This window comes from Canis lupus, chromosome 8 (genome assembly GCF_011100685.1).
Source record: "Canis lupus familiaris isolate Mischka breed German Shepherd chromosome 8, alternate assembly UU_Cfam_GSD_1.0, whole genome shotgun sequence".
Taxonomy (NCBI): domain Eukaryota; kingdom Metazoa; phylum Chordata; class Mammalia; order Carnivora; family Canidae; genus Canis; species Canis lupus.
The window spans coordinates 1123289-1151101 of NC_049229.1; the positions used below are offsets into that span (position 1 = coordinate 1123289).

Sequence of the window (27813 nt, forward strand, 5' to 3'; positions counted from 1 at the left end):
TGCTACCAAGCACGGAAAATCTAAAAGCAGGCAGTTGGAATTTCCAATTAACTGCCTCCTTCAGAGTACCAAAGGCCATTTTCTTTAAAGATCTAAGAGCTGGAGTTGCTCCAAACCTACCTTCTTTCATCCATCCATCCAGAAAGGCTCAGAAATCTACCTATGACTAGTCTCAAAATCCATAAATCATTACAGGACTACTGGGTCCCTGAGGAAACCCATATATGCTAAAAAGAAATGTCAACTACATCCAATGAGGTTTCAGAGAAGAAAATATGTCAAAGAGAACTTCATAACTGTGTCTTCAAGGAAGTCTGGGACTTTAAAAAATGGAGAACACCTTGTTGACAGAGTGAGCAGGATGAGTAAATACACAAAGCACAAAGATGAGAACAAGTTGTGCACACTTGGGAATTGGTAAGAGCAAGTGATGTCCCAGTCGGTTCTCCAGATTCATCCTTCTGTGAATGTCCTACTTAGGCTGCCTTTAGCTCCCAAGCCCAGGCTGAACCTCTCTGACTTCTAAGTACCTGACGAATGATTAATGGTCCCAGGAGCTAGCAATTTCTTTAATTATGATGATAAAACCTGTTTTACACCTGAGCTCTCCTACAGGCACCCTTTGCGGCCTTAGAGAATCTGCTTGTCTATAGGTTTCACGTCTCCTGGAAGAGCCTGCAGAAGAAACACTTTCCTTAGGGCACATGGGTGGCTTGGTTGGTTGAGCACCTGACTCTTAGTTTCGGCTGGGGTTGTGATCTTGGGGTCCTGGGACTGAGCCCCGCTTCAGGCTCCAGGCTCAGCCCGGAGTCTGCTGGGGATTCTCTCTCTCCCTCTACAGAGGGAGGGATTCTCTCTCTCCCTCTCTATCTCTCCTTTTCCCTCTGCCCCTCTCCAAAATAAGTGAATGGGGCACCTGGGAGGCTCAGTGGTTGAACATCTGCCTTTGTTGGCTCAGGTCCTGAACCCAGGGTCTTGGGATCAAGTCCCACATTGGGCTCTCTGCAGGGAGCCTGCTTCTCCCTCTGTCTGTGTCTCTGCCTCTCTGTGTGTCTCTTGTGAATAAAAAAGTAAAATATTTTTTAAAAATAAAAGTGAATAAATCTTTAAAAAAAAAAAGAAATACTTTCTCTTACCTTTCCCTGTGACCTTGACCTTGACCAAAAGTTATTCTTCAATCTGAAATAATGTGCAGAACTGTAACCAAAACTCAGTTATCAGGGGATCCCTGGGTGGCTCAGTGGTTTGGCGCCTGCCTTCAGCCCTGGAGTCCTGAGATCAAATCACACATCAAGCTCCCTGCATGGAGACTGCTTCTCCCTCTGCTTGTGTCTCTGCCTCTGTGTGTGTGTGTGTGTGTGTGTCTCATGAATAAATGAATAAAATCTTTTTTAAAAACCCTCAGTTATCAGAAGGGGGCTGGGGCTCCTTCTTTTTGTTTCTGACTACAAAGGGTGAAGGAGTTTTCCTCTGGAAGCCAGCTCTAAGTGGTGGTGATTGCAGCCACACTAGGAGAAGCTGCTTCCCTGCATCTGCATCAAAATAGGAAAGTGAGAGGAGGGTGGTGGTTGTTCACCCAACAGTGCTCAAGATGATGAAGCAGGTGACATCACCCTCCTTTTCCCCAGTAACACCTTTGCTTCCCTGCCCTATTTGTCCTCATGTGATGCTTCCTCCTGTTTGAGGGATGCTTTCCTTCCCCAGAAGATAAGAATCTGCTTCAGTCAGACTTACTGATGAATTAACTTTGATGCAAGTGAGTACCAGCCAAGAGAACTCTCATGGCAGATTATTGACCTTAACAGCACAGTGAAAGATGCTCTTTTTCCCAAAACACAAGACAGCCACTGAGTTATCTGGTTAGGAGGTTTGGGAGCCAGGGGAGGGGCTTATTGGAAGAAGGATGACTTTGACTTTTTTTTTCTTCGTAATTTTTTTCTGGCCATGAAAGTGCTCAAGATGCAAAACTGGAAAAATACAGATACAAGGAAATTAATTGCCATTAAACCCTCAGTCAAAGAGAACCACGGCTGACATTTTGACGTACGTATTCGGTCTGTTCCCTACATGTTTATATATTTCATCGTAGGATTCCTTCTGTATACAGCTTTGGTCACTGTTCTTATTTTTTCATGTAATACAAGTGTTCTCTCAGAAGTTTTCACAATTACATATCTAAAATAACCACACACATTTTTTTTAAAGATTCATTTATTTACCTGAGAAAGAGAGCACAAGCAGGGAAAGGGGCAGAGGCAGAGGGAAAAGCAGACTCCCCCCTGAGCAGGGAGCCCAATGCGGGACTGGATCCCAGGACCCTGGATCATGACCAGAGCTGAAAGCAGATGCCTGACTGACCCCAGGCGACCCTACACACAATGTATTTAAGCATTTAAGCATTAAAACACTCAGCAGTGCTCGGTGTTCCTGTTATGAATAACATGGTAATAAATGATCTTAAACAAATATCTGTCCCTACATTTAAAATATTTTCTTGGGATCACTGGGTGACGCAGCGGTTTAGCGCCTGCCTTTGGCCCAGGGCGCGATCCTGGAGACCCGGGATCGAATCCCACGTGCATGGAGCCTGCTTCTCCCTCTGCCTGTGTCTCTGCCTCTCTCTCTCTCTCTCTCTATCTCTCTCTCTCACTGTGTGCCTATCATAAATAAAATTTTAAAAAATTTTTAAAAAATAAAAGTTCTCTTTAAAACAAAAATAAAAAAATAAAATATTTTCTTAGGATATGAATATACCGAAGACTCCTGAGACAGGTTAGCAAATTGCTTTCCAGAAAATGAAGCACTGAAAATGAGATATGATCTATAATACTTTGATAGGCAAAAAAATAGTATCTTGGGCAGCCCGGGTGGCTCAGCAGTTTAGCGCCGCCTTCAGCCCAGGACCTGATCCTGGAGTCCCGGGATCGAGTCCCACATCAGGCTCCCTGCATGGAGGCTGCTTCTCCCTCTGCCTGGGTCTCTGCCTCTCTCTCTCTCTCTCTCTCTCTCTCTCTCTCTCTCTCTCTCGCTGTGTCTCTCATGAATAAATAAATAAAATCTTTTTTTTAAAGTATCTCATTGTTATACACTTTTTAGTATTTTGGTTCGACTGAGCATTTACAATATGCTATTTAGCCTTTTTTTTTCTTCTATAAATTATCCAGAGGTATTCCTGACCATGTCCTACTGGAATCATAGTGTTTTGCTTGTGAAATGGTAAAAATAATCTCTTGCAATATTTACTGCAAATATCAAACCCAATTTGTCACTTCATTGGTTTATGATGAGCTTGGATGTAGTCATTCAAATGTGATGCAATCCAATTTATCAGGATTTTCCCCTGCTGGTGATTTCCATCAGAAACCAGGTAGATTTCAAAGCCTACCCCATCCAGAGACATACATAGCTCATCCTTTCATATAAGAAAATCTAAAGACTCAGAAAATTCAAAGAATAAAATAACAAGGACATTTTGATCACCCCAGATTAACACTTCTCCCAGTTAAAAAAAAAAGTTTTATTATGGGTTATTTCAAACATTAGGAAAAGCAAGAGGAATGGTATGATTAGTCCCTTTGTATCCGTCACCTAGCTTCAGTCCTATTTCATCAATACACCCACCCAGTCATCTTTCTTCTCCAGGAATATCCTGAAGATATCTTAAACATCCATATACAGTTCAGGATATATTCCTTAGAGAAAATGAGTTTTTAATTAAGGAAAACCACAATACCATTTCATGCTTAAAGATAAGAACAAGATATCTATCCAGTGATGATTCCTTTTTTTAAAAAAGATTATTTATTTTATTCATAGACACAGAGAGAGGCAGAGACATAGGCAGAGGGAGAAACAGGCTCCATGCAGATAGCCTGATGTGGGACTCGATCCTGGGACTCCAGGATCACACCTTGGGCCAAAGGCAGGTGCTAAACCACTGAGCCACCCAGGCATCCCCCAGTCATGGTTCCTATTTCCCCACTTATCTCATCCTTAGAATCGGTTATACTTGTATAAATTAAAATCCAATAAGGTTTGTACTTAGTAATTGAGTGACAGTGTCTTTGAAGTGTTATTTTTCTTTTTTCAAGTTTTTATTAAATGCCAGTTAACATTTATTACAATACTAATTCCAGGTATAGAATAGATCATTTCTCTCCTAGAGTCCTATCTAACAGAAGAGGAATGCTAAGAACAGAGTAGAGCCCTGGCTTGAACGTCCTTGTGCCATTTTAGGAGAGCAGCATTCTGAAGAAGAGGGTAGATGCTGTGGAAGGTGGAGGAGTCTCTCAGGTGTGTGATGGTGGAGAGAAGAAAGAAAGCCATAGAAACTAATGGTCTTACAGAAAGAAAAGAGCACCACAAAATTGGGAAACACACTGACCCTGTCTCAAAAAAGTTTCCTTCTACTTCAAAACTGAACTTCACTAAAACAACAGAAGGGGATGCTTCTGAATTAAGAAACCTAGCTAGACCCTCAATTCACTAACCCCCTACTTGAGGCTTGTCCAGATAAAATGTGTTTGAAAATGAACACAAAGTGGCAGGCAACATCCTACAAAACCATTAAATGACAGAACATGAGAATCCAAACGTTGCAGCAGATGAAAATGCTCTCCCTGCCAAAAGGAACAAACAAACAAAAAGTACAAAGGAGAGAAAACTGTAACAGAGCACTCCAACTGGAATTTAAATGTTAAAACAAGAATTTGCTCATTAAAACAAAAATCACCTTGGATAATCAGTTTGAAATAACACAGAATGGAAACAGAAGGAAAAAAAAAATCCAGGACGGTGTGAAATGAGAGTTGACCAAACTCAGGAAATGGAAGAAAAAGACAAAATAATCTCAGAAATAAAGATAAATTTCAAGCTAAGAGAAAATAGCTTTGACCACAAATATAATAAGGGTCCTAGACAAGAGGAAGGAAAACTATCAAGAGAACAAAACAAACTTTTAAAAATGGTAAAGTCATTGGAGAAACAGTGTAGACAATGGGCAATGATGAGTCAGCGTCTCCTCAAAGCAAATGAAAGACACAAGTATACAGACTGAAATGTTAGCATGAAAAATGAGAACAGGCTCATCTCTGGTCACACTTGATGAAATATTAGAACAAGGATAAAGATGCTTAACAACTTCTGGGAAACGGCTCCTTCTGTTCTCCCTGCCTCAGGCCACCCCACCTGAGGCTCCCCTCCAGCCTCGCCGGCAGCTGCCTCTTGCTGGGGACTCGGGTGTCCTCAGCCACCTGCCATCCAGTTGGGGCCATCCATGGCGAGCACTGGAAGGAGACTGTAGTATTCTCCTCCCCACTGGACACAGTATGTGCTAGTGAGGACCAGGAACCCTGTGCCTCCATCGCCGGGATTCTCACTTATGCTATGGTCATTGTTATCTGTGCTATGGGGTTTCTTCCTTCCTTCCTTCCTTCCTTCCTTCCTTCCTTCCTTCCTTCCTTCCTTCCTTCCTTCCTTTTTCTTTCTTCCTTTCTTTCTTTTTTTTCTTTCTTTCTTTGTTCTTTCTTTCTTCTTTCTTTCTTTTTTTTCATAACTGTGTTATTCTAAAAAGTCACTTAACCTCTGTAACTCTGAGTTTCCTTATCTGAAAGATGAGGATACTAGTGCTATTTCTCTGCCCCAGTCTACAAGGGTACGAGTGTACGTGCACAGACATGTGCCCTGACCTCACTGCACACAGTTTACTCCCATCCTGCTGGGCCTGGTGTTTCCCAGCCTGACAGCACACCTGTCCCTGGGGCTGTCCTGTTCGTTGGTAGTGGCTGCTTTTCCTTCCACCCGCCAGGCCCACCACACTTGACCTAACCGGCTGCCACCGAGACAGGCAGTCAGTCATTTCCAATCTTTTTCTATTCCCAAGAGTATCCCTGTCCGCGTGGCACGCACAACATTGGATGCGCATGGAAGTGGCCGTAAGGTACATTTCTCAGGGTGACATGGCTCGGTTGAAGGGAAGGTGCTCCAGAACTTTACAAGGCCACTCCTGCCATCAGGGCCCTGGGGAACCGCGCCTGAGCCGCAGGAGGGCCGATGTCTGCACCCTCACCCGCCCAGCGCGGTCGCGGTCACGGTCACGTTGAGGAAAAGATCGCGCTGTTGGCGCAGTTGCTCTTCTCATATTACATTCTTCCCTTTTTTCTAAACTGTCATAGGTTTTGCCTGGGTTTTTTTTTGTTTTTGTTTTTTTTCATGGACTGTTGGGTCTTTTTTTTTCTTACTGATTTTATAAGCATTTTTATAGGTGAAGGGAATTGATTAGCCCTTTGTGAGGTTAAATTACAAAAAAAAAAAAAAAAAAAGTCACCGTCCTTTGTCTTTTTGACTTCTTTTTCTGGTGACATGATTTTTTTTTCCCCTTGTAGTTAAATAAGTGGATTTTCTTGTTTATCTTCTGGTAATTCATGGTTTCATTTTTTTTAATGTGACTTCTTTGATCCATCTGGAAATCATTTCAGTATAATATCTGCAGTACAGATCCAACATTTTTTTTCTGGATGGCTACTCGGTTGTCACAACATCATTTACTGAATAATCCCTTTTTTCTCCACTGTTTTGAAAAGAGACTTTCAGTTAATTGCTGTGTATATTTGGGTCTGTGTCTGGGTTCTCTAGTGGACTCCTTTGTTGACCCGCTCATGTGCCAGCAGTTCGTTACTATTATTGCAGAACACGTTCCTATTTTCAGTACAGTTAGTATCCTTTCATTAATCTTCACTTTTCAGAATTTCCCTGGTAATTGTTACTCCTTTGTTCTCATGATTTCTGAAGCCTGTTTGTCCAAACAAAAAACAAAAACAAAAATGCCCCGCTGTGGTCACTTGGATCAATGGGAGGAGAATTGATATCGCGCAGATGTTAAGTTTTCCTGCCTAAAGGTGGCAATGCCTTTACATTTCTTTTAAGTCCCTTTTTTATTCTTTCTGTTGTTTTACAATTTTCTTCACATACTCCTCATGTTTCCTGCTAAGTCTATTCCTTTCTTTTTATCTTTTTCAAATCTATGCAATGAGATTGTTTCTTCACCGTTACTTTTGTTTGTTGTTTGAATATATAAAGTTCTATTTCTGTGCTTTTGGTCTTGGTGACCTTACTGAATTTTCCCACCACTTGCCCTTTTAGTTGATTCCTGGGGTCTGCAAATACTGATTTAATCTCCTTCTTTTTTTCTTTTATATATTTTTTTATTTAAATTCAATTAATCGACATATAATATATTACTGGTTTCAGAGGTAGAAGTCAGTGATTCGCCAGTTTTCTATAACACCCAGAGCCTCATCACATCACATGCCCTCCTACTGTCCACCACCCAGTTACCCATCCCCTAACCTCTCTCCCCTCCAGTGACCCGCAGTGTGTTTCTGATGATTTACCTCCTTTTTTTAAAAAAAAGATTTTATTTATTTATTTATGATAGACATGGAGAGAGAGAGGCAGAGACACAGGCAGAGGGAGAAGCAGGCTCCATGCTGGGAGCCTGACGTGGGACTCAATACCAGGACTCCAGGATCACGCCCTGGGCCAAAGGCAGGCATTAAACCACTGAGCCACCCAGGGATCCCCTGATCTCCTTTTGAAATGTTTGTTGTTTACCATTTATTTCTAATTCAGTCTAATTGCAATGGCCCATAAGCCCAGAACAAAGATAACTGTGATGGATTCATCTTTATCTCTTTCTTGGTTTTACCAGAAGTGCTTCTAGTGCTTCTTCATCAAGTGTGACATATCCGTTAGCCTCCCACAGCTTGCAGTTGTTTGATTCTACAGTTGCTGATCTGTTACAATCATTCAATTTGAAAGGGCTCAGTTCATTATATCCTCACCTACTGATTTTCTTATTTTTTTAGTTTTAATTTATATTCTAGTTATTTAACATCCAATGTAATATTAGTTTCAGGTGTACAAATAGTGACTCAACACTTCCATACAACACCTGGTGCTCATCACAGCAGGTGCACTCCTTAATCCCCATCACCTATTTCACCCATCGCCCCATCCACCTTCCCTCTGGTCACCATTAGTTGTTCTCTATAGTTAAGAGTCCATTTCTTGGGGCACCTGGGTGCTCAGTTGGTTGAGCATCCAACTCTTTTGGCTCACATCATGATCCTAGGGTTGTGGGGTTGGGCCCCACACCAGGCTCCTTGCTCAGGGGCAGTCTACTAGAGATTCTCTCTCTATCTCTCTCTCTCTCTCTGCCCCTCCCCCTGTTCTCTCATTCTCTCTCCAAAATAAATATTTTTTAAAAAAGAGTCTGTTTCTTACTTTGCCTCTTTTTTCCTTTGCTTTTTTGTTTTATTAAATTCCACATATGAGTGAAATCATATGGTATTTGCCTTTCTCTGGCTAACTTATTTCATAGCATGATACTCTAGCTCCATCTATGTCATTGCAAATGGCAAGATTTCCTTTTTTATGGCTGAGTAATATTTCGAGATATATATATTATATATATCTCACATAGTCTTTATTCATTCATCAGTTGATGGACACTTAGGCTGTTTCCATAATGTTTGCCCACTGGTTTTAAATCTAGAGTCTTAGAGGAGGGTAGGGTTTGATGGAGAGTCAGCAGCTATGGGGGATGGTGGTGGTAGTATAGACTTCTGAGAGAGATGAGTGAGATCAGGACCTGAGCCAAAACCAAGAGTCAGATGCTAAACCAACTAAGCCACCCAGATGCCCCAGACTGAATGAATTTTACAGATAGGGAGGACTCCTTGGCTCCTTGAGTTGATATTCAGCTACAACAAGATAACTATTAGGAAATTTACTGGAAAATATATTCCTAGTAATTTCTAGACTTTCCCAATCAGTTAATCTTCAGTTCTTAAAAAGAAGAACTTAAAAGTAGGGGAAAAAAGATCATCTATAAAGAAATAATTAGAAAGACAATTCTTTTCTTTGTGATAATAAAGGCCAGGAAGCAAGGGAAAGATAGCTTCAACGTGTTAAGAAAAATAACTACCCAGAAAAACAATCTTTCAAGGATGAGAGTGAAATAGTCATTTACATATAAAAACAGAGAGCACTTACAATTGATCGTTGAACAACATGGGTTTGAACTGCTTATATGGGTTTAAAAAAAAATACAAGGCAGTATTGTGTTATTTTCTCTTCCTTATAATTTCTAAATCACATTTTCTTTTCTCTAGCTTACTAAGAATACAGTATGTAATATATAAAACATTCAAAATGTATGCTATTCAACTGTTTATGTTTTCTGAAAGGCATCCATTCCAACAGGAGGTTATTAGTAGTTAAGTTGTGGGAGAGACAAAAGTTATACACAAACTTCCAACTGTGCAGGAGATCAGGGCACCTAATTCCTGCATTGTTCAAGGACCAACTATACTATCAAGAGCTCCACATTAAGAGAACTTCTAAAATATGCACTTCAAGAAAGGAAATGACCTTCTGAAAGGTCCTTTTGAAAAAATAATCAGAAGTACCAGAAGAGGGACACCTGGGTGGCTCAGTGGTTGAACATCTGCCTTCAGCTCAGGGCGTGATTCCAGGGTCCTGGGATCGAGTCCTGCATCAGGCTCCCCACAGGGAGCCTGCTTCTCCCTCTGCCTGTGTCTCTGCCTTTCTCTGTGTGTCTCATTTAAATAAAATCGTTAAAAAAAAAAGAAGTACAAGAAGGAATGATATGAAGACAAATCAGTAAAGAAAATAGCATTCTTAGGTGCAACTGAATCTGGCTGATTTCTAAATAGGAGTCAACTGAAAGGATATCGTTGGCCTTTCATAACGCTGGAAAGGCTCACAGGAGCCAAGATCATAGCCAAGTATCAAGTCATAGAAGAATTCATGAGCACATGGCTGCAGCTGCAACCCCAACCACTGTCCACCTACTGTTTATCACACAACCTCCATTGGGACTGGGTACTGGGTACTGCCTCTGAAACTAGATGTTGCTAAGATTCTCCACTGCCTCTGTTTCTCAGCAGTACAGGTTCCAGGTTCAAAACTCCATGTGAATGTACCTGACTGATCAAGCCTAGGTCATATGCATGGGACCAAGCTGAAGACTGAGATACCAATGATGTGGGATTTGGGATTCCATTTCACACCAAGACTCCTGTGTGAGGACATCCCACACCTAGGCATAGGGGGTCTAGGCAATGCAACATATTTGATAATGTCTACTACAGGCAGATACTTTAAAAATAGCATCAGATCATTATGGTAAAAAGTAAAAATTAACAGGGTAAGACCATAACTAAGGCAGATTGTTTTATTTAAGATTTTTTAAATAACTAAGATTGCAGTGAGTAGGCCCAGACATAATCCAAGCAAAAGATCTTATTGAAAAAAATCACAGCTGAAGCTCCTCTGAAAGTGAAAAACTGTAGGCAGACATCCATAGAATGGAGAAGTTCCAGAGCAAATGCTTCTGTCCTTGCCAAAGTCTTACGCCTCCAAAAAAAGCATGGGTAAATTATCAGTGGAAGAGCACAGGCATATCAGCCAAGTAACAGCTGATTATCCCATCACTCGTCACTGCTAGGCCCAGCTCTCAATGCCCCCTCCCGAAGGTCTTCAAATCAATACAGTGCCTGGGGGCTCCCAAAAAGAGCACAGGCCCCAGAATGTACCTCGGGACTGGAAGTCAATATGCTGGACAGGTTGGAGGTAGGCACCAGAAATGCAAAGCAGCAAGCTGACGGCAGGCAAGAGGGAGTCTGGAAGAATATGGTTATTAAAGGCCGAGGTTGTTTTAAAAGGTGAGCAAGCGCAGAACTACAGGTGGTGAACAGCAGCAATGGCAGTCCACAGAAGGGTGGGCAGATATAGTATAAATCTTAAGAAATTAACAGAAATTGAGAAAGTTGGAGATGGCGGCAAGCATTGTCACGTACCTAGATACCAAAAAGTAACAATGAAAAACAATTCCACGCGGTGAGACATTGACCTTTGTGTAGCGGGAGAAAGAAAGAACTATGTCTCTACTTATCATTAATTTTCAAAACTTTTTTTATAGTTATTTTACTCATTCATTCACAAAGTATATATCAAATATGTGCAGACTGGAATGACATACTGCCATGCCTTTGCATTCATGGAATTTATAATCCATGGGAGGAGAAAAACCAAAATTAGTAAATGACTGGATAAATTGAGAAGAGATCCTGAATAGTAGTGTGCTTTGATAGAGAATAAGAATGTAAGGGATGTGTCCTTTTTGAGGGAATTCCTTTTGAGATGACATCTAAACTAAAAGATGAGAGGAGGCCTTCGTGTGAAGAGTTGTGCACGTATGGGGGTGGGAGTGGAAGGCAGAGGGCACAGCATGTGAACTCCTGATGGTTCTTTCCATCATACAACCTTACTTATCAATGTGCTGATGAGGATGGTGTCACATATACACAGGAGAAGCACAAAACTGGTCTTCTTGGCATAGGAAAGATTTCCTAGAACTCTCAGATGTATTTTCATTTGCATGAAAATGCTGAAGAACTAACAGAGTCTTCTTCTGTATCATTGGGATGACCCTGTATAACTGAATACTGTGTACAATTCTATTGCCCAAGTATGTGTTCATGATCTGTAATTTTCCTTCTAGTATCAAGGATGAACAGAAAGGACAAGTCATGGTGTTCCTTTCTCTTTTCAACCCCCAGTTTTAATTTTTGTTACATTAACCCAAAGCATTGGAGATAGTCCATCATCTGAATAACTTTTTCTGGTTCCACCTCGCCTCTCTGTCCTCTTCATATTGGAGAACTCAGGGTTCAGTCCCTTGGGACTCCTCTTTGTCTATACTTGTTCCCTCGGCAAACTTACCTGGGTTCTTACTTTTAAATTTCACATGTATGCCAATGACTCCAAAATATCCATTTTCAGCCTAGACCTCATCTCCAAACTTCTAACTGGTTTATATTCAGATGCCCACTTCAATCTCTATTCAGATAGCTCACATTTCAAATTTGACACAACAAAAATGACAGTCTTTATCCTGTCCTACAAATCTCTCTTCTCCCAGCCTCTCTGCCCACACACCCTAATCTCAGCATTTACCAGCAGCATAGGTCAAATGCTCAGGAGTCATCCTTGACTCTCCCCCTCTCCCTTCCCTCCTGTTGGCCAACTTGTCCAATGGATTATGCTTCCAAAGTTGATATTAGCTCTCTACACTCATTTCCACTTACAGAGCCATCACCCTACCCAAAGCTATCACCATCTCTCAACTAGATTTCTACATCAGTTTCTGATCTTGCTTCTCCTGTCCTAAACCATTCTTCATATATAAACAATGGTTATGTTTTAAAAACCTAATGAGCTGCTTTCCATTGTATACTTTAGATAAAATAAAAATTCCTAACCATGGCCAGTGAGGTCATTTATTATGATCTGATCCCACCCGTGTTTTGAACTTCTCCACCTGTGTTTCATTCCACTTTCATCCTTCCTTCCTTCAATCACTATGCTCTCTACACCTAAATTAGCCTTCTTTCAGTTCCTCAAACTTGTCAAATTCTTCTCCACCTCAGGGGTTTCCCATATTCTGCCTCTGCTGAGAAGGCTCTTCCCCTAGGTCTTCATAGGATTAACTTTCACAATGTTTAGAAGAAAAGATATAAGTATCTTGCCTTCTTCCTACAGGAACCACTATACTACTGGGCTTTCCTTTTAGTAAAAAGACAATGGGCCCCTGTTTGCAGAGCCTTCACATTAAGGGCATGTACAAACCCCTTGGTGCCAGGCAGCAGGATGTTGGCAGGCAAGCAGGCTGTTTACTAGAGTTGTCTGACAATGTCAGCTTCCCAGTGATGTTGCAATCACCTCTGCTGGGAAGACAAAACCATCAGTCCTATAAGAATTGTGCATGGCCCCTCTTACTGGGAGAAGGGGACCCCCAGATCGCATTATCCAGAAAACCCAGAGTGAGGACTCATGGCCATTTTCAGGCAACCCTGCTCTTGGAAATGCAACTTATTTCTTGTCTTTCTCCTCTATTACAGTGAAAGCAGGGATCCTGCTGGGAATGTCTCATTCCCAGCGGTGCTGGGCATCTAGTAAGCACTCAATAAACACTTGTTGAGTAACTTAATAGAAGGACAGGAGGAGGGAAACAAGAAACTATGTCCAAGACTACAGCCAAAACACAGTGATGCAGTAAACACAAATCAGCAACTCCAGTCTTGCAGGAATGGTTCCAAGTTATTGAGCTCTTTCTTGGATCATATTTCTGATCAAAGCAACTGTACATAGATTAAAGCGAGCCCCAGGGGAGGACTGCAGTGGAGCCCTGCCTGTTCAGGAGCATGGTGGCCACGGCAGGGTGACTCCAGCACTGCTGCGGACTTGCTGGCGGTGAGACGGTCACACTTGAGTGAATCACTATCTAGCACACGCCGTTGAAAGAAAATGGGGCCTTTGTATTGGATCCTTCCAACTGCTCAGTAGAAATTTCCCGAGTTCCTGTCCGTGGAGGAGATGATGTCAGCGCAGTGCGTTTGTCCACTGGCTCAGTAACCCCTCTGCACGCAGGCACCTGCAGTGCTCTCCCGCCCCACCCCTGCCACCTGTGGGCTGCTTTCGGGCTGCCAGACACCATTTTGCCCCATAGCCTGAAGTTCCCGGGGATGCATACCTCCCCAGGGGCAACCCTTAAACCCATGGCTCTCAGCTGGGGGTAATTGTCTAGAGGCACTTTTTGGTTGCCATCTCCAGGTCGGGGAGGGGCCTGGGGGATCACTGGCAGCTGCCAGGCAGGTGTCGGGGATGCTGCGGATGGACTCCCGCAACACAGAACAAACAGCCAGCCCCAAAACGTCAGTGGCATCCAGGTGGAGAAACTCTCTCATAAACAATGACTGATTGGCAGGGAAGCGTGGATACTCCAGGTCTTTTGTGTGGGATATGGAAATTTCTGAGATACGATCTACACTCTCTCCAGAGCTCTCCTGTCAGACTGAGCTAAAATTGGTTCTCCTGGAAGTCAGCCTGCTATTGTACCGGTACTTGGTTTCCTTCTCCCTGTCCACTTCCCCACTGCCCTACTGATTTTTCCTGAGAACACTTCCTAATAAACCACTTTTTCTTAAAAATTTTATTTATTCCTGAGAGACTCAGAGAGAGGCAGAGACACAGGCAGAGGGAGAAGCCAGCTCCCTGCAGGGATGCCGATGAGGGACTCGATCCCAGGACCTCAGGATCACAACCTGAGCCAAAGGCAGATGCTCAATCACTGAGCCCCCCAGGAACCCCTCTAATAAGCCACTTTTATTCAAATCCACATCTCAAAAAAAAACAAAAAAACAAAAACAAAAACAAAAACAAATCCACATCTCAGGGTGCTTCTTGAAAGGAAAAGACAAAAACAAGATGTACAAGTGGATACTTCAGGATAACTACAGATTTTGTGGACATGGTATGGAACAGGCTACTAAGCAGTGGCTATGCCCTAACAGAACCCGTGTAGTTGGACAAGCCCCTCAGGGGGCGTCAAGGTATCCTAAACCCAAACCAAGAAAGCATGCTATGATACAAAAAGAAACTAAAACATTAGGAAACCCAAGGCATCTCTGAGACTCAGGAGTCATGAGATCTTAAGTAAATCACAGTCATATGGGAAATGAAAAAATAGAAACCAGATATTAGCTAAGACCTTTTTCTCTGATATTCTATTTTGCCTCAGAACAGTGGCTCATAACCAGGGGCAGTTATGCCCCCTCGGGAATATCTGGTCATGTTTGGAGACATTCTTGGTTGTCATAACTGGGGCAGGAGTACATATAGTGAATAGAGGCCAGAGATGCTGCTCAACATCCTACCTTGTACAGAGCAGTACCGTGCCAAGTCTCACTAGCACTCCATAAAGAATTCTCCAGCCCAAAATGTCAGCAGTGCTGAGGTTGAGAAACTGTCTTAACAGAGACAAATTAGGTATTAACTTAAGAAATTCCTGGTGGTTACAACTATTAAATGAGGAGATACGTGGCTGAAGGGAACTATATAGAATGGTCTCTAAATACAGCTCTAAAAACAGCATAGATGAGAGACATTTTTCCGCACAGCAGGGCCTGAATCCCAGCAGGTTGCACATGATTCTGAGGAATTAACTCTCAGCCATGTATGGGGATTTAAACATTCTGTGGGTACCAATCCCTCTCCCCTGCAATCACCAAAGAAACCTCTCTCACATGTCCATTCACCTGTGGGTATAGCTTTGGGGGTCACGCTTCCTCCTCGAAACATGTCCCGTGAACGAAAAAGAGTTTCCCCAAATCATATCTATGTAAGTGCTAGAGGAAGCTAATTATTTTATGGCTGACTTATCAGAGTTAATTTTAAAAAGCTTGATATACAGTGTATTTGCTTATGGGTCCAGTTTATTAATGTGACAGGCAGTAAGATGACGTCATAGTTAACTTTGACTTCACATTCCTGGTGGCCCAAACCTCTCACACCCTTCTTAAACAAATAGTTGGCAGTAAAATCCAATGTATTGTGTAACTAGCCAGTGCCACACAGTACTTAGAAAACTACCCTCCCAACAGGAAATTCTAGGAATGAAAAGGTTTCTCAGTTTCATTATCACATAGGCGTCCTGTTCCAGTAACCACAATAGGAAGGCTAGAATGAAAACATTCATTCCCAGGTTGTTGGTTTCTTAAAAAGTGATTTAAGGATAAACACAGGTTTTGAAGGAGGTCTGATATCATAAATTCTCTTTCATCTTTGATAATGATGTATTGAAATGTGCATCCAAAAATCTTCTAAGGCGCTTAACATTTTGTTTGTTGCTGTTGTTGTTAAAGACTAGTGGACTAACCATGAGAGACACTTAACTCTGGGAAACAAGGGCTGCTGGAGGTATGGGGAGGGATGGGGCTATTGGGATGATGGGCATTAAGGAGGGTGTGTGATGGGATGAGCACTGGGTGTAATACTATATGTTGGCAAATTGAATTTAAGTTAAAAAAATAAAAGAAAAAAAAAAGACTAGTGGCTGTCAACTGAAAAGTAGGCTATAGTTGAGCTGGAGCCCAAAGTTTTCATTTGACCCCAGGGATGGTGGCCTGTACCATCTTCAGGAACTGGGCAAGGAGAGGCATGTTCTCCTCTCTCTGGGGTCTGTGACAGACCCCCTCATCAGGAGAAGGGCCTGGATACTAACTACTACAACTCACACCACAAAGCACTTCAATGACCTGTTGTCAGTTGCCAAACCAATACGCGTTTAACAGAAATACAGTTCTTTTTTTTATAAATTTATTTTGTATTGGTGTTCAATTTGCCAACATATAGAATAACACCCAGTGCTCATCCCATCAAGTGCCCTCCTCAGTGCCCGTCACACAGTCACCCCCACCCCCACCCTTTCTACCACTCTTAGTTCGTTTCCCAGAGTTAGGAGTCTCTCATGTTCTGTCTCCCTTTCTGATATTTCCCACTCATTTTTTCTCCTTTCCCCTTTATTCCCTTTCACTACTTTTTATATTCCCCAAATGAATGACAGTTCTGATATTTAGTCTCAAAGTATTTGCTGTCAATAATACAATGGCCCATGGTTCAGCCAGAAGAAAAGCAAATATTTTAAGCTGTGGTTCATACTGCTTACAGTAACTAAATGCAAAATTTTAAAAACTAAATGGCAGGGACGCCTGAGTGGCACAGCAGTGGAGCGTCTGCCTTCAGCTGAGGGTGTGATCCTGGGGTCCCGGGATCAAGTCCCACATCGGGCTTCCTGCCTGGAACCTGCTTCTCCCTCTGCCTGTGTCTCTGCCTCTCTCTCTCTCTCTCTCTCTCTCTCTCTGTGTGTGTGTCTCATGAATAAATAACTAAAATCTTTAAAAAAAAAAAACTAAATGGCAATTTTTTTTTACCCATGTTTTGCCTTTCATGTCATGGAGACACTGTATATAATCAAGGAAAATGGAATTAATGTTTATTTAAATTCAATTCCAGACTCTCTAGTATGTATGTTTAAGTAAAATGTACTTATTCTTGAAGGTGTGGGGTGAGTGAGGATATTGATCCAAATGAAGTTTGTTTTACCGACACTTGTGGTATTTAAGAAATAATAATAAAGTTAAAAACAAGATTTCCTTTATTTCTTCACAGTTTGGTGTGTCAAACCTTATTTGAGGTGGAAACAACAAAAAATCAAGGCAATGCACACCCTCAAAATAAAATACATCTCCAGTCCAGTCATATCCAAATTACCTCATTTCGTTATTCAAAAAGAAGAGACAGTGAAGGGATGTAATGTAATTCAACTAGGTAGGTCTTTATTTAATTAAATAATTGTTAAGTAAAGATATTTAAAGCATTCTCACTAAAGGAACAGTTCCTAGTAGCAGACAGTAGAGCAAATATAATTTTATCAATAACTAAGGCAGAGCCATGACAAAATGATTGAATTTTGAATTGTACAACGATATAGGCCTGAATAATATTTGATATCTCAATATTTCCTTTTCTACAACTGAAATGGACAGTGACTTCTGCAACAAAACTGTTATACATTCTAAAATTATTTTAACCAAAATATGCCATTGACTACAGTACCTGGAGATATATAACATGTGCTTGATGTCTGTTGAATCAGGACACTAGACATCAGGACACATGAATCCCTCTTCCAGCTTGGGCACTAATTAGCTAATAAATCTATCCAACATTAACTTGGGCCCCATTTTAAAAAAATGCATTTATGTATTTGAGAGAAAGAGAGAAAGAGCACAAGCAGGGGAAAGCGGCAAAGGGAGAAGCAGACCCCCCACACTGAGTGGGGAGCCCGGCATGGGGCTCCATCCCAGGACCCCAAGATCAAGTTAGATGCTTAAACGACTGAGCCATCCAGGTGCCCTGGACTCCACTTTTTTGTTATAAAATGTTCATTTTGCCCCTAGGTTTCCATGGTTCTAAAATCAATCAGATGAGCTAAATAAAATAGGAATTATAGGGGTGCCTGCGTGGCTCAGTTGATTAAGCATCTGACTTCAGACATATATATATATATGATATATAGATATCCATATCCTATTGATTCTGTTTCTCCAGAGAATCCTGACTAAGACAGAAGGTTTCCTAGAGAAAGTGATTCTAAGCTGAGACTCTTAATACATAGAAATTAGGTAGGTAAAGTGGAGAAGAAAGAGGAAGGCAGTGGAAAGCGCCATGAGTGTAGCCCCAAAGGGCAAGACAGTATATGAGCCACCCATGTATAAACAGCAAGACCTGAGCTAATGACACCAGGTACTGAGATGTTATCAGAGTCTGACTTTTAATGTGTCTCCTGAGAAAATGAGAGCTAAGCATTCCCAAAGGATATGGATTTACATATTATCAAATTACCTCTCTTTTTCTCAGGACAGACTATTTCAAGAGGCTTCTGGCATGTACTTATCTCTCTTGGTTAATATTAACTATTGTTATTTATTTATTTATTTATTTTACTGTTATTTAACTTGAGTCAGACTCAGTTTGAAAGATATCCAACCATTAATGACCATTCTGTTCCACGAAAATGAGCTGAGCCTTCCCACCCACTGTCATAGACATGTATATGAGGCAGTATATACATACATGCTGAATAAACCAAAAATCAAAAATTTTAAATGACTGGCAAGTAGATTTAATCATAAAACAGAAAAAAATACAGAGATACAGTCCTCTCTGGATCCCACCTATAATAGATACTTACTTGTTATATACTGGTTGACTTGAAAGCCACCTCTAGACAGGATTGATTTTAAGTCACTTTTCTTTAGAAGATAAACTATTTCTCGTGTACTTATAACTTACAATTTTCTTTGGTTGTAGACATTAACCTCATCAAATGGACACAATTACACTTAAAACCAATTAGCAGTGGTGATGTGATGTTTTACTCTTGTTTTCTCTCCGTTTGTGGAAGCTAGAATTTTGTATGTATTTGTTTCCTAATTAGTACTCCACCTCCATGACAAAATTACTTGGAATCTTAGCAGTCTTTTCCATAAATGTAGACTTCTAGCTGTTTGTCATAAGTACCCTAGAGTAACCCTCCAAAAAATTACTAATGGTTCCTGTGACTGTGGCCATATCCTAGAGACAGCAAGCATAAAGGCTAATCTTAGATTAAGTACATTCCTCAGTAGCTTTAGCTCTAAGAACAGGTAACTTCCCTAGCAAACACTGCAGTAACGCACCAAATAATGACCACCCTGCCATGTTGGTTAGTGACGCAGATGATAAATTGCTCTCAGGTAACTTTCAGGACACCACCCCACAAAATGGGGAAAGCAGTACTGCATGAGGGACCTCTTCCCCTCAAATTTATGGACATATAAACTAATTTATATTTTTAACATAAAACTTGTAATTTTATATTATGAACTAACATTTTCGTAATAAGGCGACTCCTGAGACTTGCAGAAAACATTGTGGCAGGACAGGGATCTCAGTCAATCCTGAACCCATAATAGCAATATGAGACCGTATTTCTTTCAAAACAGCTATATCCCATACCTGGAATGAAAAAGCTGTTTCTCACCAATTTTCTTCCTAAGGCAGGAGAATAGAGCACTGTCACTTCCAGATAAGTAAACCAAGATGGTAAATGGTATCAAAAGTACACTTTGAACTCTTCTAAATGACCCTGCAAATAAAAATGGAAATCTTGCTACAAAGTGAAGCAGCATACAAAAATGAGACCTGTGTTTTATAATAATGATTTCCCTAGTATCTGTGGAAAGCAGATTGTTATTTGAGCTGTTTGCAGTAAGCTCCAGTCAGCCAAATCTCAAAATGCCATATTCTCAGGATACAGATTCCCCGGAGAATGATGATGATGATGATGATGATGATGATGATGATGATGACTGGAGATGCTCTCTGACAAGCCAGAGAGGCATTCTGTATTAATAAATTTCTCTTACCCTCCTTGTGCTATGAAGCCTCTCAAACAAGCATAATATAAACCCCATGTAGTTTCTTTACCCTGTGGATGACAGTGACACATTTCCTTAATATCTCATATAGTCCTTACATCTACCTCCAATAATGCAGTAATAAATGAATTTTTAAAGTCCCTCCAAAATGAAGAAAAGTGTTTTTAAAAGGAGGGAATAATGAACTGTGTTAAATACTTCAAATGCTACTGATAGAACAGGAATTACACACCTGGAGACTTAAGACATGCATTTATGTATTACCAAGAAGTGAGGGGACTTCTTCAAACTGCACTTCAGAGGACCTGGGTGTCTGGGGGACTTTGTAAGGTGGGATTATAACTTAGTAGCAACCTGAAACCTCATCAATTAAGCGATGACTTGCCTAGCCAAAGACTCTGAATAGGTGACAATGATCAGAATGGCATACAGCTAATGGGAAAGCCAAAGAGACAGAGCAACCTGTGTGAGTCCTATATTCTCCAGGAGAAAGCACTAAGCAAGGGCATCAGATGGCATGGATCTGTGGCAATCTCCTTTTAGGGGCATAGTGCTAAACAGGCCAACAGAGAGCCCAGGGCACAGCTCTGTCCAAAGTCCACTTCCCTTTGCTATGATTTCATGTTCTCTGCACCACCACCTGGCTCCCAAAATTCAATTCTCTAGGTGCCTTGAAACAAAACATGTTGACTGTGAAGGCAGATATAAATACTTCTGTTAGTGGAAGGGACTATCTTTCCTTTATAAACTAGTCACCTGGTATTGTAGTTTGTATATCGTCTTTGGAAAGTTTTGGTAGCTGAGCCAGTTGTCCATATTCATTAGTGTTCTGACAGAAGGAAAATTCAAGGTTTGCAAAACTGGGGGCCCAGACGCTGCCTCTAGAGACTTCACTCAGGTGGAGCTGTGCTGAGAAGTGCTGGTCTCCACATTACTCCCACCTCCCTTCTCCAGCAACAACGGAGTTTATCTTACTGTCTTACAGCAAGTAACAGCGATTACACAAGGTCTTGAAGAAATTTTTTCTACTTTAAAAGGGATAATTTGAATAATTAAATCAATTTTTCCCAAATGTGGCCCAAAGACCAAAAGATTAACCTTCCAACATCTTGATTTTTAAAATAAAGTGTATGTATGTTATTTATTTTCCTCATTCCTAGGACCTAAAAGTAATATTAATAACATAATCAGTCATGTTTATTATTATTAATATTTACTAATATCATAATAATATTAATGAGGAAAAGGGCTTTGACAGATGTCCATTAACTGGTGAATGGATAAGGATGTGTGCGGCATGTGTGTGTGTGTGTGTGTGTTTGTGTGTGTGATGGAATATTAGTTAGACATCAAAAAGAATGAAATCTTGCTATTTGCAATGATGTGGTTAGAACTAGAGGGTATTATGCTAAGTGAAATAAGTCAGTCAGAAGAAGACAAATACCATATGATTTTATTTATAGGTGGGAAAAGAGGAGGAAATAAGCCATAAGAGATTCTTAAAGACAGAGAACAAACTAAAGGTTGATGGAGGCAGGTGAGTGGGGGATGGGCAAGGTGGGGTATGGGTATTAAGGAGGGCATTTGCTGAAATGAGCACTTATATGTAACCGATTAATCACTAAATTCTACTCCTGAAATCAATATTATATTATATGTTAACTACCTACAATTTGAATAAAGATTTGGAAGAAAAAAAGGAACAAGGGCTTTGAAAAATTCAAAAAGTTGAGTTACATTTTAATATCTGAACTGACTAAAGATAAAACTACATAACCTGGGATATTGCAATGTTTCTTAGATATGACACAAAAGGCCCAGGCAACAAAAGGAAAAACAGACAAATAGGGCTTCATAACAATTTTACAACTTTGTGCATCAAAAGGTAGTATCACCAGAGTAAAAGGCAGCCCACAACATGAAAGAACATATTTGCAAACCATATACCTGGTACAGGATTAATAACCAGAACATATAGAAAACTCCTAAAACTGAATAACAAATTTTAAAAATCCCAAATTGAAAATGAATAGGCATTTCTCCAAAAAAAGACACAAAAATAGCCAATAAGCACATGAAAAGACACTCAACACCACTCATTATCAGGGAAAAGCAAATCAAAGCTACTATGATAATAAACAAAACACAACAAAACAGATAATAACACATGTTGGTAAGGATATAGAGAAACTGGAAACTTTGTTGTTCTCCTCATGTTGATGGGAATATAAAATGGTAGAGTGGCTATGGGAGATAGGATGGTAGTCCCTCAAAAAATTAAAGATAGAATTATCAGTTGGGTGAGCATCCAACTCTTTATCTTTCCTCTCCTTCCACTGCTCCCCCAGCTCATAGCTTATGCTTTCTTTCTATTTCAAATAAATAAATAAAATCTTTTCTTTTCTTTTTTTCTTTTCTTTTTTTTTTTAGATTTTAGAGACAGAGGAAGAGAGAGCACAAGCGGGGAGGAGGATAGGATGGAGAGGGAGAAGCAGACTCCCTGCTGAGCAGGAAGCCCTATGAGGGACTCGATCCCAGAACCCCGGGATCACGACCTGAATGCAGATGATTCACCGACGGAGTCACTCAGGAACCCTATTTAAATAAAATATTTAAGAAAAAATGGAATAATCATAGAATCCAGCAATTCCATTTGTGAGCATGAAAGAATTAAAAGTAGAATCTCATAGAAATATTTATGCACCCATGTTAGTATCAGCACTGCTCACAACAGCTAAAATACAGAAGCAACCCAAGTGTCCACTGTGGGATGAACAAATAAGCAACTGTGGTATATACATGCTATGGAATATTATTTAGCCATAAAAGGAAGGAAATGTTGACACATGCTACAACACAAGGAACCCCGAGGACATTCTGCTAAGTAAAATCATACAGTCACAAGAGGATAAATACTGTCTTTTTTTTTCTGATTTATTTTTTATTGGTGTTCAATTTACCAACATACAGAATAACCCCCAGTGCCCGTCACCCATTCACTCCCACCCCCCGCCCTCCTCCCCTTCCACCACCCCTAGTTCGTTTCCCAGAGTTAGCAGTCTTTACGTTCTGTCTCCCTTTCTGATATTTCCCACACATTTCTTCTCCCTTCCCTTATATTCCCTTTCACTATTATTTATATTCCCCAAATGAATGAGAACATATAATGTTTGTCCTTCTCCGACTGACTTACTTCACTCAGCATAATACCCTCCAGTTCCATCCACGTTGAAGCACATGGTGGGTATTTGTCATTTCTAATAGCTGAGGAATATTCCATTGTATACATAAACCACATCTTCTTTATCCATTCATCTTTCGTTGGACACCGAGGCTCCTTCCACAGTTTGGCTATCGTGGCCATTGCTGCTATAAACATCGGGGTGCAGGTGTCCTGGCGTTTCATTGCATTTGTATCTTTGGGGTAAATCCCCAACAGTGCAATTGCTGGGTCGTAGGGCAGGTCTATTTTTAACTGTTTGAGGAACCTCCACACAGTTTTCCAGAGTGGCTGCACCAGTTCACATTCCCACCAACAGCGTAAGAGGGTTCCCTTTTCTCCGCATCCCCTCCAACATTTGTTGTTTCCTGCCTTGTTAATTTGCCCCATTCTCACCGGTGTGAGGTGGTATCTCATTGTGGTTTTGATTTGTGGATAAATACTGTCTGATTCCACTTACGGGACAAAATAGTCAAAATCATAGAGACAGAAAGTAGAATGGGGGTTTCCAGCGGCTGGGAGAGGGTAGAGAAACAGGGAGCTCTTGAATGGGTTTGAGTTTTACAAGACAGGAAGAGTTATGGGGCTGGATGGTGGTGATGGCTGCGGAACATTATGAATATATCTCATACTAATGAACTATACGCTTGCAAACGGTTAAACAGGGGGGCACCTGAGCGGCTTCGTCGGTAGGTGTCTGCCTTTGGCTCAGGTCATGACCTCAGGGTCCTTTATGTTATGTCTATTTAACACAGTAATAAAAAAACAAAACACCAAAAACTAAAAAAAAAAAAAAAAAATCAGAAAGCTTCATAACCCAAGTATGTTTATGTATTTCACTGTGGTCTACTTATGTCAATAACTCAATAAATCACCCAGAGGGCTTCTTTCAAGACTCACAAGCTGGTGCAAATTATTGCCACTAAGGGAAGCGAGTCATACCCTCAGACACACGGGAAAAGAAAAAGGTCAAAATCAATTAATCAATTATCTTATTTCGTAAGCCCAGGTAAGATCATTTGGGAGGAAAAATTGTTTTTCCCTTGAAAACTTTTTCTTGAAAGTTTCAGCTTTCAAGAAAGAACCAAGAATAGGAACTCCTAGTGCACGTGTTATTTACCATCCACATGGCAGAAACAGAATGTGGGACACATGAGCAACTCCTGTCTGCCATACTCTCTGAGCCAAATACACAGTGGCATCATTCCAAACATTTTCCCATTTTGTTGTTTCTGCAACTTACTTTCTTCTGGGCTAGGGAAGGGAAAACTTTTCCCTTTGTTATTTTTCAGGCTTAGTTTTTTTCTGGACTAGGAAAAGAAACAAACTTGACTGTAGATCAAATCTGTCATAATATTTCCCTCATCCTCCCAATCCTGTTGGAATCATCTGTTCCTCTTCCTTTCAAGAAAACAGATGTCATTTTTCTGATTCTACGAGATAAAGGACATGTGTGCAGGGTGCATGGTGGACAGACACACACACACTCCTCCATAAGCCAAATCCTACTGCCTAATGTGGTTTTCTGGGCCCCTGATGTTACCATTTCCCTACAAAAGTCCATTCTCTTTAGCCCACCCTTCCTTCTACCTATAGCCCACAGGCTACAAAATAAAAAAAGTATATTGAAGAAAGAAAGAAATGAAATGCTTTTAGAAAAGACAAGTATTTTTTCAGTGTCCCAGAGAAGAAACTATACTCAGTTAATAACATACTTCTATCATTTTAAGAAAATAATTTCGATACCTTTTGCCTTTCCTTCCTTTAGCTTCCAGCCTTAAAAGCCAGAAAAGGATCAGGTGTTTGGGTGACTCAGTTGGTTGAGTGTCCAACTCTTGATTTCGTTCAGGTCGGTTCAGGGTTGTGGGATCTAGACCCACGTTGGACTTCCCACTCAGTGGAAGTCTGCTTCTCCCCCTCTGCTCCTCCCCTGGCTCACTCGTGCTGTCTTGCTCTCTAAGTAAAGTAAATAAATCTTTTTTTTTTTTAAAGGCAGCAAAGGATTGACATGTGACTACATTGAAGTGTATAAATATGAACACACACACACACACAGGGAAAGTAAATGCAGAAAATCAAACATATTTTTTTGCCCCTTCCAGATACTCTAAAAATAATTTCCTACAATACAAAGATGTCCATTGTCTTTTTTTGTCTAAACTCAATAAAAACAAAATCATATTTCATCTCTACTGCCTTTTAAAGTCAGGAAAACCCAAACACGCAAGCAGCACAGCCAAAAATCTTTTTGCAAGTGGGTTGTTCTTAAAATCATCACAATACTCGCCTAGGTGGTTCTTTTCAAATGGTCACTTGACATCTCTGTGTGTCCTGTTTTAGCTCTGAGTAACTTAAGGAGAATAGTATCTGTTAAGAATAGATATCTTTTATTAAATTATAGCTATCTTTTCTTAAAAGATCAAATTATCTTTTAATAAAAACCCTAAATAGTAACTCATCAATATGTGAGCATGAGTATTTGAAATAAACTAACCCAGAAGGAAATTAAATGATGACAATCAGTGTATGAGGCAATTACACTGAAGGAAAAGGCCAGGAACAGATTTTTCTGATCTTGTATTTGCTCATTCACTGCACAAAATTAATCAAATTTTATTTGGAAATATTCTCTATATTCTGACATGTTCACTAAAATATAAGCTCTAGAGGGTGGGGGCTTGTGTATTAGGTGTGTTCCTAGCACCTGAGATGAGTGGTACAGTGTTGTGAGCTACCCAGTATTTACTTGTTGAATAAATATCCCTATGCTTTAGGCAGACGGGCATTTCCTTCTGTAAATGCCCGTCTACCTAAGTTAGAAACCTCTTCAGGTCTTTTCCAAATGTAAAAGTCAATGGTTTTACTACCTTAGGCCAAACTAATTTTCAGATTTTCTATGAAAAAGAGAAAATTGAACATGAGTTTTGGTAAACAGTAGGTGGGGGATGGGACGGGAACCATCTAGAGTTCTGTATACATTCCTCTGAAGGAAATCTGAATTATAACATAGTGTCTTATGTAAAAAGGAAGAGTGTACAGTATGAGGAAGCATCTAGGCATCTCGTACAAGTCCATCCTTACCATCCCACCTCCATCCCTAACTGCTCTCCACAAGCTTCCCTTCCTCCGTGAGGCCTCTCTTCCTTCTGGATGCCAATCTGTTCTCCTTTCCAGGACTCCTTTTCCGTTACGAATAAGAACACTTAACTCCACAATCCTCCCCACCTTACTCATCTCCAGACTCATTATCTGTTGAGAACGTGTCCTTAACACTGAGACATATACGGAGGCAGGCTTGCTTCTCTTACAGCCTCTTCCCTGAATCTTGTCCTTAAATTCTATTGAAGAAGGCCTCCGAATCTCTTATTCTATCCTTCCAGGATTAGACATGTCAATGATCCAATCTCCTACTCGTCTTCTTTTATACAGAAGTCATACGAATCCTGTTTGGGCTGGTAAATAAATAGGTTATTGACATCATACAGGAAATTTTCAATCTAAGTACCCTTCTTATTTTATACAGGAATCAAACAACTACAGAAAAATAAATGTTTTAAATAAATTGATATAATTGTTGTGCTTAGCAATGATACATGTTAAGCTGTTATCAAGCAATAATTAGGCAAAATCCTATTAACATTTCAGCAATCTACAAAATTTCAAATTAAATGCTATTGAATAGAATCATATGTTATAAACGCTACTGGGAATTTCAGAATTTTTTTTTCTAGGGCAGAACTCATAGTGTGAGGCTATCGTATTTCTCTTTTCTATAATTAAGAACTTTAAAAGTAAATTTACTAATAAGGTAAATAATCCAGCATTATCTCTCTCAATAAGATGATATTAGCCTTTAAGTCCCACCATAATGTGCAATAAGATATAATTCAATGCGTTCATTCTTTTTTTTTTTCCTGTTTATTCACTGCTGTATCCAAACACTCAGAACACTGCCTATCAGTTAAGTGAGTGACTAAACAGATATGTACTTCCTATGTTCCAGGTACTATGCTAACCTCAGGAATGCAGCCACAAACATGACCCCGTTCTCATGGAAACTGCACTACAGAAGACACACTGAAATGAACAAAAATTATGTAATTATTCAATCACAATTACAATAAAAGCAATAAAGGGAAGCTACATATGAAAATAGAATCTTTTTATTTATTTATTTTTTGTACTGGAGTTCAATTTGCCAACATATAGCATATCACCCAGTGCTCATCCCATCAATGCCCCCCTCAGTGCCCATCACCCAGTCACCCCATGCCCCCACCCACCTCCCTTTCCACTACCCTTTGTTCATTTCCCAGAATTAGGAGTCTCTCATGTTCTGTCATCCTCACTGATACTGAAAATAGAATCTAACACTGCCTGAGGGGTCAAAAAAAAAAAAAAGAGTTCAGAGGAACAGATACTTAAGCTAGCACCTAAACGGGGTTTAGCAAAGGGAAGCACGAAGAGGAAAACTCTTGCATGTGGATGAAATGATTTGTGTGAAACCCTGAAGAAGGGAGGGGCTATTGCCTCCCAAGAATTGAAAACAGATCAGTGGGAAAGATGAAGCTGGAATGAAAGGCAGAGCTCAGACAATGCAGGACCTTGTAGACTGAAAAATTTTGGACTTCGCACCAAAAGCAGTGGAAACTAAGGAGTGATCATCATATTTGTATTTAAAACATA

General features: G+C 40.5%; 1 long non-coding RNA gene across 1 annotated transcript; it reads left to right on the plus strand.

Annotated features, from left to right (window-relative positions):
• The first annotated feature begins 74 nt into the window (after positions 1-74).
• Positions 75-27261, plus strand: LOC111096944. Its single transcript, XR_005363007.1, has 5 exons — positions 75-417; positions 1952-2043; positions 17095-17253; positions 21371-21444; positions 27131-27261. It is a non-coding gene; the product is annotated as an uncharacterized LOC111096944 (long non-coding RNA).
• The last annotated feature ends 552 nt before the right edge of the window (positions 27262-27813 follow it).